General features: G+C 38.3%; 1 pseudogene; it reads left to right on the forward strand.

Annotated features, from left to right (window-relative positions):
• Positions 1-12,975: 12,975 nt before the first annotated feature.
• On the forward strand, positions 12,976-15,639 carry LOC132427873 (structural maintenance of chromosomes protein 6 pseudogene; annotated as a pseudogene).
• Positions 15,640-23,220: the final 7,581 nt, after the last annotated feature.

The following is a 23,220-nucleotide window of genomic DNA, read 5'->3' on the forward strand; positions in this document are numbered from 1 at the left end:
GGAGATTGGCCCCCCGCTCTGGCGGTGGAACCCGCCTCTACCACTTCCCTCACCTGAAGGTCCCAGAGTCCAGCCGCCCTAAGAGGGCAGCAAGGAAAGATTTCATCTGTATTTGGCACAGCCTGAGGAGCCCCAGTGTGAGAAGAGGCAGGAAGTAACTCTCTTCCAGACTTTACCAGACTAGGGACACCATCCCCTGCCCCATCACTACAGGGCCAGGTGCCAGCCAACTGAGGACACCCCTACAAGCAGAGCCCGCCGACATTATTCAAACTATCCAACGGTAAGTTTGTTCCACCTGCTTGTCTTGCTTCGCCCATTCTTTCCCTTGAAAACCACAACAAAAACTGACCGCAGTTCCCTTCTCTGCCTGCTCATCTTGCTGTGGTGCTTCCCTGTGTGGCCCTGTGTGGCCCTGTATGGCGCGCTGTGCCTCTTGCTCCTAGGGCACTGTGAATACAAGAAAATAACTTCTTCCTTCGTGGCAGTCATTTTTGTGTCTGTGTGTCCTACTACACCTGCTCAAAACAAATCCCAGCACATTTTTAGAACACAGACCTTGGAAGAACAGCAACAAATAAGACCAAATCCTCACCCTGAAGGAGTTTATGTTCTAACCTTGGCTTTATAAATTTGCATGGGGAGGAGTGCTCTAGAATAAAGAGAACCTAGGTGGGATCAAGCCCCTTTCCTTTCTTCTTCACCTGGTTATTTCCTGCTAACCTATGGAATAAAGGTGGTAGATGAAAATTGGGGAATTGAGGAATTTATCCTATTTCTCTTCTGTCTGGATGAATGCCTGAGCTAAATGCCACTCCTAATGTCTGGGCTGAGGAGATAGGGCCATTGTAATTTTATCTTGCCAGATGATTAGAGAGATGCAAGGTGATTAGGAAGAGATACGAATCTCTTTCCTAAGTGCTTCCTGTTTCTCCAAACTCAAATGGGATGATGATGGAAGCGATTTCAAAAATTAAGTGGGGGGCTTCCCTGGTGGCGCAGTGGTTGAGAGTCTGCCTGCCGATGCAGGGGACACGGGTTCGTGCCCCGGTCTGGGAAGATCCCACATGCCGCGGAGCGGCTGGGCCCATGAGCCATGGGCGCTGAGCCTGCGCGTCCGGAGCCTGTGCTCCGCAACTGGAGAGGCCACAACAGTGAGAGGCCCGCGTACCAAAAACAAAAACAAAAACAAAACACACTCCTGGACTGACTGACAGACTGACAAGGTTAGAATAGAGAGCCTAAAATCAAGTCAGAGAATTAGCAAAGGAAAGAATGCTCTGGAACACTTTTCTTGTAACCAAGCTTTCTTCCACATAAATCAAATTTTACAAGCATATTGGACTATTTGGATGGGACTTTATAGTACGTGAAGAACTGGGTTATACTATTATTAACGAGTAGCCAAAAACATTGTTTACTTTTGGAGAACTTTTATGGGATGCTTCCTTGTTTGGCTGTGTAATAATAGGAATAAGTGCTCTAATTACAGTCTTCTCTGTCACTGATGCATTTTTTTTAAAGGGTGTTCACAGACGGAGTGTCTCAGAAATATATTTCCAGAATTTTGGCTCACAGATGTCAGGATTTTATTAAAGTATGAAGGGATCGTGTCCAAAAAAGAACTCTGAAAGCAGACCAGAGAGGCTTTCTTAATTGGCCAAATATTTCACTAAACAAATTTTATCTGCAAACAGCTTAGACAGACCTCAAACATTCTTAGACCTCAAAAATCTTGCGAAACCTTGATTATAATTTCTGGTAGCAGGTAAAGCTCTTTTTTAAAGAGAAAACCCAAATGATATAAGTCCAAATTTTACTTTTGTACCAAAATAAATTTAGCATGGCTTCTGTCATTTATATGTTGCTCCAAGCCTAGAGCCTTGAGATTCCAGTCAACACGAAGCAGTTTGGAATAAGTGAACATACATTGTTCCAGGATTTCAATCTGCTGTGTAATCAGACAATTTACATGGGCCCAAAACTGGGAGGCAGTTTGCTGATCTGTGACAGGACGGCTTCAGACTAGTCTGGGGTTCTTAACCGGATGTCTATGGATAAAACCTGAATGGGAGAAAAACTGCACCTCTATTTTCATTAACTTTGTAACTGAAATTTAGCAATTTCTATAATTATGAATGCAGACAAGCTCCACTACTATTCGCAGTGGCTGTGATTTTGTCACCAATAAAATCACTGATATTCTCATGTCCCATGGAGAGCTGTTGCAGGTATCTCAACTTTCCATTTGTGCTCAGCACCTCTTCAGAGTAACAACAGTTATTAAGCCTGCAGCTAGATCTTGTAATGCAACAAGAATGAAGCACATATACCATTGTACCACAAATTGTTCTTTTTTAAAATTTTGATAACTCTTCAGTATAGCTGGTTTCTTTGTAATCCCATGTTTTAAAGAAGATTGAGAAGGCCAGTAGTGACAATGGATACTGTAAGGAAGAATCTTCAAATTATTTACTATAAACCTAATACTTTTTTATTTTTCAGTATTTCCCCATTATTTTGAACACATAGAACTAGAACTCCTGATAAAGATAAAATGATGTGCAAATGACTTTTTAAAAACTGAAGTATAGTTGATTTACATTGTTGTATTAATTTCTGCTGTATAGCAGAGTGATTCAGTTATAAATACGTATACATTCTGTTTCATATTCTTTTCCATTATGGTTTATCTCAGGATATTGAATATAGTTCTCTGTGCTATACGGTAGGAACTTGTTGTTTATCCATTCTATATATAATAGTTTGCATCTGCTAATCCCAAACTCCCAGTCAATCCCTCCCCCACCTCCCCTCCTGCTTGGCAACCACAGGTCTGTTCTCTATGTCTGTGAGTCTGTTTCTGTTTCATAGATAGATTCATTTGTGTCATATTTTAGATTTCCACATATGTGATATCATATGGTATTGCAAATGACTTTTTTTTCAGCTTTGTTATATTTATCCAAAGGGTGAATCAACTACAGAATAAAGCATTTTTAGCATTAAGAAATCCAATGTTTTAAAATCTTTTTTCCTTGCAATTCTGTTTATTACAATTTTGTAATCCTGAAGAGATTCTCTTATCTGAAGTTTTTCAGGAATTCACATATTTTGCATGATATCTGATGTGACTGGTAATAAAGTAGTAGCTATGCAATGAAGCTACTTTGCAATGAAGTAGTAGCTATGATCATAACCCTCTTGCAATCTGAAAACAACAGGGATTTTCTTTTCTGTACAGGCAGCTATGAAGTTTTCAGGTAGTAACTGTCCATCTGAAAGGAACTGGTCATCTTTTCCTTGATCAATTAGTATATCCAGCTGATCACGTGGATAGGACTTCACAAGATGGGTAGCATCATTAGCCTTCCAGCAAATGACTTTTGAATCCCATTTTTTAAACTTTTCTGTTCTATATTTTATTTATTTATTTATAGTTTATTTTTTATTCATTTACTATTGATATGTAACATTGTATTAGTTTAAGTATATAATAGAATGATTTGATATATGTATATAATTACAAAATGATTACCACAAGTTTAGTTAATATCCATCACCACACATAGTTGCAAATTTCTGTTGTTTTTAGATGTGTCTTTTGTAAGCAGCATATAACTGGATTTTTTTTAAAAAGTCAGTTTGTGGAGAGACAAGTGATGAAGCAATTACAGCAAATATTAATTGCAGAATCTAGGTGCTGGGTCTATGGGTGTATACTGTAAAAGTCTTTCAACTTTTCTGCACGTTTGAAAATTTTCATAATAAAATGTTAGGGAAAAAGTCACTCTGCTAGCCTTTATCTCTTAATAGGTGAGTTAATCTATTTATATTTATTGTGATTATTGATATATTAGACTGATTCCTACCGTTTCCTTTTGTGATTTCTGTTTACCACATAGGGTGGAGAAAAGTACCTTATGTAGATAAGCTATTGAGACATTTGGAAGACTCATTTCCTCCTGAAGAAAAGGATTTTACCTGTAATATTATTTTTATCAAAAAAATGATTAAACAGAGGCACAGAATGTTTAAATAGTTTACCATTTTCAAAAATTACTTTTTCTCCACTATCATGGGACAAAAGCACCTCCTGCATGTGGAAAGAAGAGAGGTCAGTGTTCTAGGTCCTTGCTACTTAAAATGTGGTCTTTGGACCAGCTTGTTAGAAATGCAGAACTTCAGACTCTACTGCAGTCTTCCTGAATCATAATCTGCGTATTAATAAGCTTCTTAGGTGGTTAGTAAGAAATTTAAGTTTGAGAAGCATTATCCTAGGACAAAAGCACTACCTCAAGATGCTTAACACCTGACAATCACAACCTAATGACCACAGCCTGGCCAGCTGTGACTCTCCCAGATGCTTATCTAATGCCAGGGACAGGGGTCTGTGTTTCTCTAAGGATCTGTGTCTCAAATCAGTGAGATTTTAGGAAGGCTAGCAGCTATCCTGATAGGCTTCCTTTAAGAAGTCTGACTATATTTCTTGTATAAATGCTATGGCTTTTTTAAAAAAATTGACTCATGTTGGAAAACAGGGTGAGATTTGGGGTTCTTAAATGGTTTTATCATCACTGGAGAACCTGGTAAAACTTTAAGGTTCTTAGTGAAAATGTATGCACAGGACGATGACCAACACATAGAAGGTAAAATGGCGTTTTACAATAAGCTAATTATGACCCAACACCTCAAAGTAGAAATCTGGTATGCTGAGCTAGAATCATGTGAAAGTCTCCTTTTTCCTAAAGTATGCTTTGAGCTCTTTCCACATTCATTCAATCAAAATAACCTCTCTCTATAGAAAGATTTAGAGATTCTCTCTCTGTATATCTGTCTATACCTACCTATCTACATCGATCTGTCTCTATCATCTATTTATTATCTACCTATCTATCTATCTATCTATCTAAGAGAGAGATGCCAGACACTATGGTAGGTGCTGAGAATATAACTGAGCAAAAATTGACAAAGGTCTCTGTCCTCATGGAACTCACAGTCCTCTCCAAATACTAAACTTGAATTCTGGACCTGAAATCATCTCAGCTGTGAGGAAAAGTAGATCCAGTGCCTGCTTCTAGCAGCAGGGGAATGGAGCCACAGGGTGAGAGAGAATGTGGAAGGGAGATATTCGGGCAAGGGTCATTCCTCAAGAACTGACCTTTTACTGAGCTTTAAACACATGAAACCTCTATCCCTAGAAAACTCAGCCCAGTCATTGTCCAGGTTTCTGACTAACCAATCAGCAACTCCTAGGGGATGAGATAAAGATGGAGATTGAGGGAGAAAGCATAGGAGACGTCCTTGTCTAGAATTTAAAAATAAGAGATTGCTGTATTGTCTATAAAAGTCTAAGACAGGGCTTCCCTGGTGGCGCAGTGGTTGGGAGTCCGCCTGCCGATGCAGGGACCCTGGGTTTGTACCCCGGTCCGGGAGGATCCCGCATGCCGCGGAGCGGCTGGGCCCGTGGGCCGTGGCCGCTGGGCCTGCGCGTCCGGAGCCTGTGCTCCGCAACGGGAGAGGCCACAGGAGTGAGAGGCCCGCATGACGCAAAAAAAAAATAAAAATAAAAAAATAAATAAAAGACTAAGCCATTTGCTATACAGAAAAAAATTAGTTCAATGTTCTAAGAGTCTATTATGTGCCAGGACCTTGGGACCACATCTGTGAACCAAAAAAACAAAGCAAAACAAAACCAAAACCAGTCCAGTGCCCTTTTAAAGTTTACATCCTAGCTTACATCCTAGTGACTAGGATTGAGGGAGTGCAGGTTTCCCCTAAAGAGTGAAATATGTTATGTTAATCTCCAGGTTCCTGCCAAATACCTCGAGAGAGGTCAGTCTCTTGGATGAAAGCCAGGGTTAGTGCTGTAAGGCAGTCCCAAGCAGACAATGTCATATTCAAAGATATAGATTCTTGAGTTTTATATTGGAGTCCAGCTCCCATCTGGCAGGTCACAAGACAGCACCCTCCATGTGGGTACAGAGTAGAGACCAGAGAGTGAGGAATCTGGGCCAGGTCGCTAGCAAGTTATACCCATCCTTTTGGGCTCAGGCCTTCTCACAGAATGTGATAGGGACGAGGCTTGTGAACTCAGAAGGTAGGTAGGATCATTATTGTATAAACTCAGGTGATTTCTTTTTCTTGCTTTCTTTCCACAGTTTTAATTTAATTAATTTATTTATTTGTTGGCTGCATTGGGTCTTCATTGCTGTGCACGGGCTTTCTCTAGTTGCGGCGAGTGGGGGCTACTCTTTGTTGTGGTGTGCGGGCTTCTCATTGTGGTGGCTTCTCTTGTTGCAGAGCATGGGCTCTAGGTGCACAGGCTTCAGTAGTTGTGGCACTCGGGCTCACTAGTTGTGGCATGCAGGCTCAGTAGTTGTGGCACACGGGCTTCGTTGCTCTGTGGCATGTGGGATCTTCCCGGACCGGGGCACGAACCCGCGTCCCCTGCATCGGCAGGTGGACTCTTAACCACTGTGCCACCATGGAAGCCCCCACCATAGTGTTTTAATCAAAACTTTGTATTTATACAACCGGGTACAATGATAATTGTGTTGTGAACATAGGTTTATGGACATAAATATTCTTTTACATCCTTTGTAATATATTCTAATGTGTAGATATACCATAAAATTTTAACCATTTCTGTACTGTTAGACAGTTAGGTCATAGTCTATTCTTTATCGTTATAAATAACACTGCAGTGAAAATCTATGTAGTTAATTTTTGGCACATATTCTATGATGACTTTGTACTGTGTCAAGTAATCTGGACTTACATTTCCCAGAACCCCCTGCCCTGCATGGTTCTGAGTTAATGAGAGCCATAAATTTTTTTTGCATGAGATTTAGATGGTGGAAATGAAGCAGCTGTCATACTTACACCTGGAAGACTGGTGTAGGGTCAGGCACTGTCAGAGCTCATGTACATCATCGTGGATCATCTTGTTAGAGGGGCCAGCAGCCAGGCCTGTGGCAACTCCAGCTAGTTCTTCATGGGATAGTACCTGGGCCTCACAGATCCAGCTCCCACCAGATCTCCTCTTTCAACCTCTCCAAATCTTGGCCCAGGCACATGTGCAGCCCTGTGGTGAAGTGCACTCAATCTTCTAGAAGTCTTCCACATCACTGAAGTTGGATGTTTGGAAGCAGTGAGAGGCAGGTGCAAGTTCTGGTTCCAGCCTTTTGATTTTAGCTCATCCTGTGGCTTCCAGTTTGTCCCCACTCTCTCCTACTTTACATGCATCTTCCTGTCCTAATTGCTGCCCTGCCGACTTCAGGCTTGGCACCAGGTGAAGAGCCGCAGTCTTGCACAGACTGCACAACCAGCTTCCACAACTGTATAAGGTCTAATCTCTATACAGATCTCACTATGTCACTCATAAGTGGTTCTGCTTCTCTGATCAAACCCTAATTGACACTCATTCATAACTATTTCTTTTGGATAAATTCCTAGAAGTGCAAAAGCCGGGTGGAGATAGTTCTTTTTATGTTCCTTAAATATTTTTTTGGTTCATGTTTTTTATTTAGTGAAATCTTTTTTGGAAAAATTCTAGCTTGTTTCTACTTTATTGGGAAGACTCAAAATAAGGTATTTTTGTCCACACTTGCACCAGAACTTTAATGGCAGAGCACTGGACCAGTGGGCTACAGTGCCCATGGCAGTAGCAAGAATCCAGAGGAGGTGAAATTCAGAAGGAGGTGGCCAGACCCACTTGCTGAATCACCTCCTGATGACACCCCAAGGTGACAAAACCTTTAAGATTCCCTTTTTCGTTAAAGACATGACAATTTCCTTTATGGTTTATCTTCTTAGGCTGGAGTCCTGTCTCTGAATCCTTAACCATTGGTAGACTTTGCCTGTTCCAACTGTCTCCATATACCTATTTGGACAACCATTTATTTATTTTTCCTGCATTACCAATATCTATGTTTGGTCCACCTGCTGGGACATACTATCGATGCAAATGGTATCATCTAGGTTTATACAGTGCATGATCTGAACAGCTATATTCATGAGTTTTACGTTACCCCAGGTTGCATCTGCCTGTTGCTGACTTGATCTTTCTGTAGTTTGTGGCCATAGCTTTTGGATAACATGTTCTGTCTGCTGGCTGGACATCCACCCATAGCCATCATCAGGTCAGTTCCCTCAGTGTTTCCCCAGCTAGAAAGGCAGATTAACTCTAGGAATCAGCAACTATAAAAATCAGTGCATCCCAGACCATTGTGGACCAGGCCACTCCAGGTCCAGCTGTGTTCCAAGCTGCAACAAACTTAGCTTCTAGAAGCTCCTCCAAACCCATCTCTTAGGTAATAAATTTGCATTTGAGGTACATCAAGACGATTACTTAAGTCTAAAGTGCTAAAACAAGATTCTAGTAATTTCCTGGCTCCCCTCCTGTGACATCATAAAGGCTTTCCTTGCTTATGTACAGAGTCATAAAAGCCACTGGGTTTGAGGACTTTGATTTGGGCAATCTCCACTATAACAGCAATTTCTGGCAAAGACAGTACCTGCCAACGATGAAATGAGTATGGTATTTCTTTTTCATGTTTCTCATGTTTGCTCTGACTCAAATTTTGCCCATATCTGTCTGTGTGGGAACAGTCTTTATTAGGGGGGGCAATTAGGTACTAATAATTTTCTTTTAATTTGCATGATTCACCCAGGCTAAACTCATGGGAAGGTGTTTTATGGAAATATATAAGGATCTGGAAGTCCAGCCTTAGCTCTCTAGTTTGACATAGACATTAAAACTGAGAAGAATAACTCCATTTACTCTGTCCCTCAGTAGTTTTCCAAGATTAAACTTAGAACAGTATACATTGATTCTAGAGTGGTATGGTTTGGAGGGCAAGGATATTTGCCATCAAACTTAAATTTTTGGTGGGAACCTTTTAAGTGATGCTTCCCTGTAAGCACTAGAATGACTATTATAGTTATTCGGAATGTCCTCTTTATTACTAAAATCTAGCTCCAAAGAATGAGGGGCTAGTTTCTTTGGATGGTCTCCATCACTTGCATCTTTCATACATCAAAAGTGAAACTTAGAACAGAATGATAATTCTACTAATATCCGGGAAGCAGACTTAATCAGAAAGTTTTGTACATTTGAGCTGCTTTTATCTGTTGGGCAAGCCACAGTCTTTCTGTGCCTCACTTTTTATCTAGGATGAAGTAGGGGAATAAACCAGGTATTCTTTGCAATTCCTCCAATCTTAAAATAACTTCATCTTTAAAAAATGGTATTTACCTGTGGCCCAAATGTTTAAAATGTCTGTTAGTGTTTTCCAAGGGCAAGTGCTAAGGAGTACATATATTGCAAAGTCAATAATTTTAGATTAACTGTCAGATTTTTTAACCATAGTGTTAAGGCTATATGCTTAGTTTGGATATACTCTACAGGAGAATTGTTAAATGCTTGTGCAGTTTAATTAAATATAATTTAATCAGTGGCTCAAAAATAGGAAGTGTAAGAATATATTCTACTGGTCAAATACACATAAATTATCAAGTTGCCAAAGACACCAAAAGTCTTTGAAGTAATGTGAGAGTGTGAACTTGCTTTACTTTGAAGATACTTTGCATTAGATATGCTAGCGTCCTAAATCAGAAAAACTGGATGACATGAAAATCCTTTTCCCTTGTTTGCTTCCAAAGGAATTTACTACTATTATTCGAAAACAAGAACAGAGTTCAGTTTCAATTAACAGTGTACTAAGTTAATGATTAGTGTTTATATTTTTAAGTTTCAGCTATATTAAAGTTTATGAATGCTGAAGAAGCTGGGCTAATATTATATCATAAAAATGTCATTGAAAGTGCAATTAGCTTTACGTGCAGAGGAAATAAGATAATGGAATCTGTTGCCCATTTTAGCTGTGGACCTTCAATTCCGTGACATCTAATCTATTAAAGGACTTCAGATTTGCATACTTATTTAAATTAATTTACAAATTCACAAATTAATTAAGTAGATTAAAATTTCAGCAGTAATAAATCTTTGTAAAGCTTGGTTCTTCATAGAGAAAGAAAAACAAGATAATCTTTCATATGTAAAGAATAACGCTTGGGGCAGTTCAGACTTGCTTTATGGTACAGCACTGAACAGTTTTGCTTAATATTCCCCGTGTACTTACAAAGTTCTACTTTTTCTCCAAACCCCATAAAATCTTCTTTTTAATGAGTTCAGTAAAATATCTAAATTGCAACACTGCATCTATATACTTTGTCAAAGAACATTGTGGTATATTTCCTTAAAGTTGCATAAAGCAAATATTCTATGTACATTTCAGTACAAGACCTTGCAAACTTTTGGATTCTTAAAAACTACCTGGAAAACGCAACAGAAAAAAAAAAGGCAAAGACTAGGAACATTATAGTTCCAAGAAAAGGAAACACAAATTTCTCTTAGCTGTATAAAAAGGCACTCAATCTCACCAACAGTAAAAGATACAAATTGAAATTATGAGATATTATTTTCAACTATCAGATGGATAAGTATAAAAGGTTTACAATGCATTTGATGAGAATGTGGAAATATAGGCATGCTCCTACATTTCTGGAGTTTAAATTGATACAAACTCTATGCTGGGGGTTGAGGGAGGGTACAGGATCTAGTAGGTCTATCTCTAGGAATTTATAATACAGATATACTCAGGTGTGAAATGACACTGCAGTATTGTAAAAATAAATAATTGGATAGAATATAAAGGTCCACCATTGGGGACTGGTTAAATAAATTTCATACAATAGATCATTATGCAGCCTTTTAAAAGAATGAAAATGCTCTGTATGTACTGACCTGGACCAATATGCAAAATATATTGTGAAGGATTTCCAAATGGTGTGGTGACTGATTAGGTTCACAGAGGCGCCCTTCTGCTAAGGAACAACTAGACCTTGGATAGGACCTGTCTCTTTGAGGCATTGTTGGTCTCTCAAGAGATAGGGGAGGTCTCTGAAGGCCCTCTCACTCCAAAAATCAAAATAAAACCAGAGTTGTTCTGAGGTAAATGAGGATAGTGGTAACACTGCTATCAGGATACTGAGGCTTTGGCCAACACAAGGTTGGGAAGGATGAACTGAGCCAAGACCCTGAAGTGATCCCAGAATGATGGCTTCTTTGGCTACACAAAAATCAGTTACAGATAGATTAAAGCCTAGATAAGAAAGGCAAAACTATAATGCTCTTAGAAAAGAATCGAGGAGAGTATCTTCATAGCCCCAGGACAGTAAAGAATTTATAAAAGAAGATGCAAACAGTAACAACTATAAAATAAAGATTGATAAATTTAACCACATTAAAATTAAGAACTTCTGTTCCTCAAAAGACTCCATTATTATTAGGTATTAGAGGAAAAAGAAAAAGAAAATATAGGAGAAGGTATTTGCAATACATATAAGCAGCAAAGCCTAGTAAGCATTACTATTACAAACTGATAGCACAAATCAAACAGAAAAATGGGTAAGACTTTAACAGGTACTATACAAAAGGTGATATCCAAATGATCAATAAACAGACATCCTCCTTAGTAATTAGGGAAGTACACATTAAAACTAAAATGGGATACACACCTATCAGATTGGGAAGAAAGTTAAAAGTCTGACAACATTAAGTGTTGGAGAGAAAAACAGAACAACAGGAACATCCAAACAATGCTGGTGAGATTGTTAACTGGTATACTCTTCCTGAAAATATCATGTGGCATCCAATAAAGCTGAACATATATGTACCCCCGACCCAACAATTTAAATCCAAGATCTATACCTTAGAGAAATACATGCAGATGTGCATCTGGATGTATGTACAAGAATGTTCGCAGCAGTATTGTTATTAATTGGCCTAAACTGGAAATCACCCCAAAGCCCATCAACAGTAGAATGGGTAAGTAAATTTTGACACACCTGAACGTTATACAGTAATAAAAATCAACTGAAATGCAACAAAAGGAACAAGCTGGAGATACATAAATGAATCTTATATACCTAGTGTTGAGTAAAAAAGCAGAACACAGAAGAGTATATATGATGTGATTATATACTTAAAGTTCAACAAGAGGCAAAAGTAAGCCCTTTTGTTTCGAAATGCACACAGAGGTAGTACATTTATAAAGAAAAGCAAGGAAATTAATCAGGATAATGGTTACATCCTGGGGAGAGATACAATTGTGAGCAGAAAGGCACACACATGTGGTTTCTCGAGTGCTAATAATATTCTATATCTTGACCTGGAGGATGGGTTTTGTTGTTTTGTGGTTATTTTTTGAATTATGTTTTTTTCCACGATGCATGTTATACTTCACAGTTTAACCTTTCAAAAAAGGAAGTAAAGGAAATCACTACTAAGATAAACAAGCCACAAGAGAGTGCCAGGAATGAACAGGCAAATTCTAGGGGAAAGTAGAACTTTTCAAGTGTAAATGGAAAATTAAGCAAAACTGACCAAATGCTGAACCACAAAGCAAGTCTCAACAAGTTTCAAAGAACTGAAATGATACTGAGCATATTCTCTGACCACCGTGGAATTAAGCTAGAAATAAATAAAATTTTAAGTAGAAAATTCACACATTTGTAAATTAAGAAATACATTTCTACATAGTGCATTGTTCAAACATTGAAATCATTAAGGATATTAGAAAATATTTTAAGCAGATTAACACTTGAAAGTACAACCTGTCACAAGTTGGGAGATGCAGTAAAAGCCATGCTGAGAAGGAAATTTACAGCATATAAAATGCACATATTAGGAAAGAAGGAAGACGGAAAAACTTATGATCTAAAAACATGTCTCATGAAATTAGAAAAACAGCAGAGGCAGGTGCAGAGCACCGGGCAGCACGCGGTTCCAGGGGGCCAATGGCGGCCAGGCGAGGCCAGGACGCTCCCAGAGTAGCCTTAGCATAGGGTTGCACCGCGACAGTCCCACTGATTGGTTCCTTGAGGAGACTTCGTCTTGTTTGAGACCTGATGGCCAAAAGAGAGGAAGAAAACTTCTCTCCTAAAAATGCCAAAAGACTGAGACAAGAGCTGGAGGATTCTGATAAAGTGAGGAAGATGAATGTACAGTTTCTTTCACTAATGATACTTCTACTTTGCAGGAGAAGTTGGGATAATTGAGAGTATTCAGCTAAGAAACTTCATTCCATGCTTACACCCTTTAAATTTGGTTCTAATATCAACTTTGTTGCTGGCAACAATGGAACTCAGCAGCTGTCTCAATAACATCAAGGAACAGTGGAGATGATGCCTATAAAACAAATGCGTATGGTGACTCTACAGCTGTGCGAGGTCTCATCAGCATGGACGGAAGTTGATCTTATAAACTAAAAAGTGAAATGGAAACGTGGTTTCTACTAGGAAAGAAGAGCTAATTGCAGTTAATCCTAGCTTACATCCTAGTGATTAGGACTGTTAATCCAGTTTCTGTTTTAACACAAGAGATGAGCAACCAGTTATAGCTGTCTAAAATTGAGGGAGACAAATACAAATTCTTCATGAAAGCAACCCCACTTGAACAGATGAAGGAAGATTATGTATACATTATGGAAACAAAGAACAAAGGAGTAGATAAATCAAGGAAGAGTAATTTACTGAACTAAAGTGCCAGTGTTTAGAGAGAGAAGACGTGTACAAAGTATTGCTAGTGTAAGTACAATGAAGGCTAATTTAACGTACTTGAAATGTGAAATGCCTTGGGCAGTGGTCAATGAAACTGAAAAGCAAGTGAGTGCTATCAGAGATAATATAAAAATTGGAGAAGATCGTGCTGCTAGACTTGACAGGAAAATGGAAAAACAGCAGGTCAGACTTAATGAAGCAGAAAAAATACAAGGATATTCAAGATAAAATAGAAAAGATTAGTCAAGAGACAACTGCCTGAACACCAAAACGTATGGTATTGAAAAGAGATGTTACTCCTAAGAAAAGGGCCTATAATGAAGCTGAAGTTTTATATAACCATTCCCTAAATGCATGTTGAACATTAAAGAAAGATGATGAGTAGCTTTGCAAAAGAATTGAAGAACTAAAAAAAGTACTAATCAACCTTTGGAACTGGAGCAGCTGAAAAGGCAAAAAAATTATCTTAGTTAAAAGAGAGTGTAGGGCTTCCCTGGTGGCGCAGTGGTTGAGAGTCAGCCTGCCGATGCAGGGGACGCGGGTTCGTGCCGCGGCCCGGGAAGATCCCACATGCCGCGGAGCAGCTGGGCCCGTGAGCCATGGCCGCTGGGCCTGCGCGTCCGGAGCCTGTGCTCCACAACAGGAGAGGCCACAACAGTGAGAGGCCCGCGTACCGCAAAAAAAAAAAAAAAAAAGAGAGAGTGTAACCTAGTGTAACCTAGAGATTGTCATACTGAGTGTAGTAAGTCAGACAAAGACAAATATCATATGCTATCACTTATATGTGAAATCTAAAAAAATGGTACAAGTGAACTTATTTGCGAAACAGAAATAGTCACAGGTGTAGAAAACAAACTTATGCTTACTGGGGGGAAGAGGGGGAGGGATAAATTGGGAGATTGGGATTGATATATAAAATAGATAACTAATAAGGACCTACTATATAGCACAGAGAACACTTCTCAATACTCTGTAATGATCTATATGGGAAAAGAATCTAAAAAAGAGTGGATATATGTATAACTGATTCACTTTGCTGTACAGCAGAAACACAACTTTTTAAATCAACTATAATCAAATAAAAATTATATATATTAAAAAGGAGAGAGTGTAAAGGCCTTACAGGATCAAGTAAGTTCAATCAAGAGATTGAACAGTTTTAGCCATAGAAAAGAACAAAGAGGAACATACCAGAATTGAGAGAAGAATTAGATGTGAAGTATATGCTGAACTATAATCAGCAACAACTGAAAGAACTGAAAGTAATACTGATCGACTAAAAGGATTTGACCCTCATGGTCCAACTCTTCTCAAAGCCAGAGATGATGCTTATAGATGTGGACATTTTACCTATAAACCCATAGGCTCTTCAGGAGCTTGCATTCATCTTTGGGACCCTGAGCTTGCTCTGGCTACTGAACCTTGCTTAAAAGGACTTCTGCAAAGCTATTGTTGCCATAATCATGCTGATGAAAGAATGCTTCAGGCACTGATGAAAAGGTTTTATTCACCAAGCCACAGATAATATTTTCTGAGTTTTGGAATAAGACGTATGATGTTAGACACAGAGCTGCTTATCATCCAGTTTCCAACAGTTCTGACAGATTTAGAAATAGAAAATGCAGTTGTTGCAAACAGCCTGACATGAGAGGCATAGAGACAGTGCTACTAGTCAAAAATAATTGTGTAGCTTGTGCAGTAATGCAGTCCCAAAGCTAGCCAAGAACTGTAGCTTTTACTGCTGATGGTGATCAGGTTTTTGTGGGACATTATTATTTATCTGAAAATATAAGACCTAAGTTTCTAAGCAGAGATGTGGATTTATTTCAAACTGACTTGGAGGAGGATGAAAATAAGTAAGCCCAGATATTAAATCTTCAGCAAGATTTGTCTATCCTTGGAAAGGATATTAAACACAATGAAAATTTTCTTAGAAGGTGCCAACTACATTATAAAGAGTTAAGATAAAAATAAGAAAAAGTATTTCTAAAATGTGGGAACTTGAGAATATAGAAGAACTCCAGTCTACAGATGTTGCAACTTTGGAAGATGAGCCTCAAGAAAATAAAATGAAAATGAAAATAGTTGAGAAAAATATGGAACAACAAAAAGAAAACATGGAGCATCTTAAAATCTGAAAATAGAAGCAGAAAACAAGTATGATGATGCAATTAAACTGAAAATTAATCAGCTAGCAGATCCATTTAAGGATGAATCAAACCCTGATGATTCTGAAGTGGATAACCAAAAACAAGAGAAATGGCATTTTGAAGAAAAACAAAAAGAACACTTGGATACTTTAACTAAAAAGAAATAAGAGCTAGATATGAAAGAAAAAGAACTAGAAGAGAAAATGTCACAAAAAAGGAAGATAAATCTGCCCAGAGCAGATAGAAGAAAAAAAATTCTGCATCGATTCTAGATAAAGAAATTAATAGATTAAGACAAAAGATATAGGCAGAACATGCTAGTCATGGAGATCAAGAGGAAATAATGAGGCAGTACTAAGAAGCAAGAGAAAGGTGTCTTGATCTGGATAATAAAGTAAGGACTTTTGAAAGGTTTATTAAATTACTGGAGAAAATAAGAACCCATAGATATGAAACATATTAACAATTTAGAAGGTCTTTGACTTTACAATGCAAATTGTACTTTGACAACTTATTATCTCAGCCAGCCTATATGTGGAAAAATGAATTTTGACCACAAGAATGAAACTGTTACTATATCAGTTCAGCCTGGAGAGGGAAACAAAGCTCCTTTCAATAACATGAGGGCCTTCTCCAGAGGCGAATGTTGTTGTTGGTGGTGGTGTTTTGTTTTTTCCATGGCTTGCTTCATTCTTTCCCTGTGGTCCACTACTGAATCTCCTCTCAGATGCCTGGATGAGTTTGATGTCTACATGATATGGTTAACCAAAGAACTGCAATGAACATGAGACTCAAGACAGCAGACTCCCAATGTTTCAGTCAATTTATCTTGCTTACCCCTCAAAGCACGAGCTCACTTCTGTCAAGTAAACTGATTAGAATTCTTTGAATGTCTGATCCTGAAAGAGGACAAATCACATTGCCCTTTAACCTGTGACTCAATAGCAAGAAGACCAAAGTTGATTTGTACCTTAAATGCTATGTCCTCATGTTGAAAGATTTGCAAAGGGAAAAAATTCAGGATTATTTGATGAAATAAAATGAAACCAAAGATATTCTTAAAAAAAAAAGCTCCTTTATACATCTGACCACAATAAATTATGTAAATAAGCCTAGAAAACCAACTACAATCAGCCATTTAAAATTATTTTTACTTTACTTTGAGAAAATCAATTTCATAGTACTGGTTTTAAATCTTTTTGGTTTTTTTAACTGTCTACTTTTATAGTGTTTTTTCAGAAGTAAAATTTTGTAATTACTTACATATCTGTTTAGTTTGGGTTCATTTCTATAATATTTTGTAAGAATTAAAAGTTTGAGCATCTGGGGAAAAAAAAGAAAGAAAAAGAGCAGAAATAAAACCCAAAGAAAGTGGAAGAAAGGAAAAAATAAAGATAAACGTAGAAATTCATGCAATAAAAACATACATATAATGGAGAAAATCAACACAGCTAAAAGATAGTTCTTTGAAAAAAGCTAAGGAACATAATAAACTTCTTGTGAGACTGATCAGGAAAAAAGAGAAAATATCTTACCTTACCTCAGCCTGGATCAGCTGTGAACTGAACTTTCTGGCGTTTTACATGTGCTTACCATTATTACAAATCGTTTAGATATTAAAAGATCACAAAAGGATATTATAAACAAACTTTATAATTTTGAAAAATTAGATGAAAGAGATTTCTAGCAAGACCCAATTCTCCAAAATTGACACAAGAAGAAAGAGAAAACCAGATAATTCAGTAACTCTTAACTAAATTGAATCTGTAATTTAAAGCCTTCTCAATGAAAGGAAGGGTTTGCTTCTATTATTAGTATTTTGTCTTTGTCATTGGTCACCTTTTCCTTCTTTACACGTCTAATAATCTTTTATTATATGACAGACTTTATGTGTAAAAGAAGAAGGCTCCAGCTGATATCTTCCATTAGTGGAGGGTCCCCCTTTCCTCAGTTAGACAGATAGACTGAAGGACAGATCACCTCAATCCAATCAGTGATTGAGTTGGGTCAGGGCTTTTAATTGAGAGTTTATAGTCTCTGATTCTTTAGCCCTGTAGTTCTGTCCTTCAGAGGTTTGAGCTTAGCTCTTTGCATACAACCCCATTGTTACGGGCTAAATTGTGTCCCCCATCCCCTCTCAGCTCCAAATTCACATGTTGAAGTCCTAACCCCCAGTAATCAGCATGTAACTGTATTTGGAGATAGGGTCTTTAAAGAGGTAATTCAGTTAAAATGAGTTCATTAGGGAGGGCCCTAATCCAATATGATGGATGTCCTTATAAGAAGAATTAGGACACAGACACATATATAGAAAGAAGACCATGTGAAGACACAGGGAGACCACCATAACCCAAAAGCCAAGGAAATAGGCCTCAGAAAAAACCAACCCTGCTGACACTTTGATCTTGGACATATAGCTTCAGGAATTGTGAGAAAATAAACTTTTCTAGGCTACCCAGTCTGTGGTACTCTGTTATGGCAGCCCTAGCAAGCTTATTCACCCATGTATGTATACCTGAGGGAGAGACTAGTTGTGAATTTGTGAAAGCCTCCTTTCCCTAGAAGGATTTTTTTTCCCCAAGCACCACAAGACAATGGGAGATCACAATCTGCCTTTCTGGCCAGCACCCAGCCTCACATCACCCTCAGGAAATGTCTCATGGGGAAAACCAGCCTTGCATTTGGGCTCTTCCAGTTTCTAATAGGTCACAACAGCTCTGTGTGATTGTCAAAAATTCTTCTGGCTTCTTTTTCTTCTAGTACAGTCTCCCTGTTTAAGTCAAGCCCACCAGGGAAGAAAACAATCATTAGCTTACCTAGGATGGGTTCTTACTGTTCTGGAATTTTAGTTCACCCATTCCTCTTTGTTCCATGACTCTCTGATATCTTTACAAATATAAATTTGCAATTTATCCATGTTATTTTCTAGTTGTTGCAACAAAAACATTGGAATACTGCAAATTAATATATCCTACCGAGAAGTTAAGGTTTTCATTAAACAAACGAATCCAGCAAAATATAAAAGGATACATCACAACCAAGTTGAGTTTATTTCAGGAATATGATTGTTTCAACATATAAAAATTAATCAGTGCAATTCACTACAGTAACAGAAGAAATGAGGAAAAATCATGATTATCTTAATGATGTAAGTATTGATAAAATTCTACATGTAGTCATGAAAAAAACCTCTTAGCAAACTATAGATAGAAGGAAACATCTATAAATTGTTATAGGGTATCTACGGAAAACAAAACTACAGGAAACATGGTACTTAATGGTGAAATGTTAAAACTGTTCACTCTGAAATCAGGAACACACTGGAGATCCTAGCCAATACAATAAGGCAAGAAAAATAGAAAACAGTGTTAAAGATAGAGGAAATAAAATTGAATTCTTGGGACTTCTCTGGTGGCTCAGTGGTTAAGAATCTGCCTGCCAACACAGGGGACACAGGTTTGAGCCCTGGTCCAGGAAGATCCCACATGCCATGGAGCAACTAAGCCCATGCACCACAACTACTGAGCCTGCACTCTAGAGCCCACCTGCTGCAAACTACAGAGTCCATGCGCCTAGAGCCCATGCTCTGCAACAAGAGAAGCCACCGCGATGAGAAGCCTGCACACCACCACAAAGAGCAGCCCCTGCTTGACGCAACTAGAGAAAGCCCGCCCGCAGCAACGAAGACCCAGTATAGCCAAAATATAAATAAATAAATTTAAAAGAATAAAAGGGGACAATTATATTAAAAAAATTGAATTCTTTGCATTCTTAGAAAATAAAATCCACAGATTGATATTAGAATTATTAGATGAGTTTAACAAGTTTACAGGATACAGATTAGTATGCAAAAATCAATGGAACTTCCCTTGTTGAGCATCAAACCATTAAAAAATGAAATTTAAAGATACTGTTTACAATAGCATCAAAACATACCAAACACCTAGTAATAAATCTAAAGAAAGATGTGCAATATCTCTATACAGAAAACCTAAAAACATTTCTAGAGAAATTGAAAATGACGTAAATAAATGGAGGGATATACTATGTCAATGTATTAGAGGACTCAAAATAGTAAAGATGTCATTACTCTCTGGGTTTATCTATAGAGTCAACGTAATCCCAATCAAAATTGCAGTGAGTTAATTTTTGTGGAATTGACAGATGGATTCTTTTATTTATTTATTTATTTATTTATTTTTGGCTGCGTTGGGTCTTTGTTGCTGTGCACGGGCTTTCTCTAGTTGCGGCAAGCAGGGGCTACTCTTCGTTGCGGTTTGCAAGCTTCTCGCTGCAGTGGCTTCTCATTGCAAAGCACGGGCTCTAGGTGCGTGGGCTTCAGTAGTTGTGGCACATGGGCTCAGTAGTTGTGGCTCGCTGCCTCTAAAGCACAGGCTCAGTAGTTGAGGTGCACGGGTTTAGTTGCTACACGGCATGTGGGATCTTCCCGGACCAGGGATCGAACCCATGCCCCCTGCGTTGGCAGGCAGATTCTTAACCACGGCGCCGCCAGGGAAGTCCCTGACAGGTAGATTCTAAAGTGGAAGAGTAAAGAATATGTCAAGGGTCAAGAATAACCATGACACTCCTGAGAAAGAAAAATATGTGAGGACATACTCTACTAAATATTAAGATATAAATCTACAGTAATTAATACAGTATGATATTGGTGAAAATATTGACAAATAGACCAATGGAATGGAGTAGAGTCCTTATATAGACATCTGGTTTATGATAAAGGTGTCATTACAAAAGTGGTGCTGGATCAATTAGATTTTTCTATGAAAAGGGAAAGAAAAGAGACACCCCGCCATCTCACACTATAAGCAAAAATCAATTCCATATGGATTTTAGCTCCAAACGTAAAAGAGAAGTATGAGAGACAGCCCAGACACAGACTCAGAGAGTGCATGAGAGAGAGATTTACTTCTCACTTTTGAACATTTTAAAATTCATACCTGCAATGGAACAGTAAGGTGCCCTGTTACAAAATATCTGAGTGACACTGAGATATAGAGGCTGACAGTAACTGGTTCTTTGAAGAGATCTAGACCCCTTTCTTGAAATACAGACCCAGATTTAGGAGAGACACCATCAGAAACCACTTCAAACTAAGTTCCTTCCCTTGTGATAAGGAGCTTGAGGCCAAGGAGCTTCAGTGAGCTGTGATTCCCAGGTTTCCTGTTCTCAGTCATATACTGACACAGACCAATCCCAAACGGGGCATTTTCAGCTGCTTCCAACACCTTGGATCCTACTTCACTAAGGACATTCCCTACTCCTCATAGTCTTTCATGAGTCTGTACTATTTTGCTGCTAAAAAAAAGAACTCAGCAAATTCCCCTCCCTCCTGATTAATCTGTTGATTTTACTTGGAACACCAATATATTTTTCAAAACTTCAAAGACGAGTAAATGTTCTAGGTATTAACTCCAGTACTATACCCCAAATGATATTGTTTATTAGAATGACTGTCAGTGACTATGCACTTTTGAACTCACCTAAATATAGCATTTTCCATCATCAGAATTTTAGATTAACATCAGAAGATACAAAGTCTTATTTCATTAATCTGTATGCAATTTTAGTATTCATTGACACGGACATTTTATTATTACCTGCACTTCCTTGCCTAACATACGTTTCTTCTAGCAGGTATCAATAGCTGTTAAAATGCATCTTGTTTTATTCCTATGTCATTAAAAGCACAATTAACAACGCTGTTCTTTGAAGATAGAGCACCTAATGAGTTCAATGATCAAACTCATGAGATAGCCACAGAAGCTGCTGTGTCTCAATGTTTTAGTCCTTATTAGCAGTCACGTCCCTGCGATGACTCAAAAGCATTCTTAGACACTTCTGTGTAGTCTACTAAGTTTAAAATGGGTAACAGGGGGACTTCCCTGGTAGCACAGTGGTTAAGAATCCGCCTGCCAATGTAGGGGACACAGGTTCAAGCCCTGGTTGGGGAAGATCCCACATGCCGCGGAGCAACTAAGCCCGTGTGCCACAACTACTGAGCCTGTGCTCTAGAGCCCGCAAGCCACAACTACTGAAGTCCATGCACCTAGAACCTGTGCTCCGCAACAAGAGAAGCCACTGCAATGAAAAGCCCATGCACCGCAGCAAAGAGTAGCCCCTGCTCACTGCAACTAGAGAAAGTCCACACACAGCAACAAAGACCCAACGCAGCCAAAAATAAATTAATTAAAATAAATAAATAAATAAATAAAATGGGTAACAGATATTTATCATAATACATTATCAAAATTCTAAGATAGATTCTGAGACAGAAAAAGTTGATAATTGATCAGAAAGTCATACAAGCTTATATCACAGACACTATTTTGTTGTCACCTATTAGAGTCAATATTTATAAAATAACAGGTATTAATCTCACTGATCATAGAATGTGTATTCACTCACTGTAGGACCATGTGAAAACCACAACCACCTCAACTTTGGGGAAGTAAAAATATTTAAGATAACCCACCAGTGGGCCTGAACTGATATGCTGGCAGTACCTTGTTTCCCCCGCGCTTCCTTTTAGGAGTAGATGAAATCTTATTCCTCTAGCTCTAAGTGAAGCCAGTGGCTGGGGCCTGTTTCTCTCATCAACTCTTACTGGGAATGAACTCCCAGCAACATCCCTCCTAGCCCTCATGCTCACCCCTCCCAGGGCAGTCCCCAGCCTCGAGTTTGTGAATAAACTTAGAATCAAACTGCCATTTGTTTTCCAGGTAATAGATGGAGGAATAAAAAAGTAAGTAGTGTTAACATTAAATTCCATTCATCCAAATATTATAGATTAAACAGTCAACTTAAATGATGAAAAACTCTTGGAAAAAAATAGGAGTAGGACTTCCCTGGTGGTCCAGTGGTTAAGAATCTGCCTTCCAATGCAGGAGAGCCGGGTTCGATCCCTGCTCAGGGAACTAAGATCCCACATGTCTCAGGGCAACTAAGCCCGAGCCCACAAGACACAACTAGAGAGCCCACATGCTGCAACGAAGATCCGGCGTGTCTCAACTAGGATCCGACGCAGCCAAATAAATAAATATTAAAAAAAAATAGGAATAAATTTTCATGACCTTAGATTAGGCAATTGTTTCTTATGACATCAAGAGCAAAAGCAACAAAAGAAAAAACAGATAAATTGGACTTCATCAAAATTAAAAACTTTTATGCTTCAAAGGACACCATCAAGAAAGAGAAAAAACCACCTACAGAATGAGAGAAAATATTTGCAATTCACACATCTGATAAGGGACTTATATCCAGAATATATAAAGAACTCTTACAACTCAACTATAAAAAGACAATCCCAAAAAAAATAATAAAAAAAAAGACAATCCCATTAAAATGGGTAAAGGATTTGAGTAGATATGTCTCCAAAGAAGATATAAATGGCCAGTAAGCACATGAAAAGATGCTCAACATCATT

This window comes from Delphinus delphis, chromosome 7, assembly GCF_949987515.2.
Source record: "Delphinus delphis chromosome 7, mDelDel1.2, whole genome shotgun sequence".
Lineage (NCBI taxonomy): Eukaryota > Metazoa > Chordata > Mammalia > Artiodactyla > Delphinidae > Delphinus > Delphinus delphis.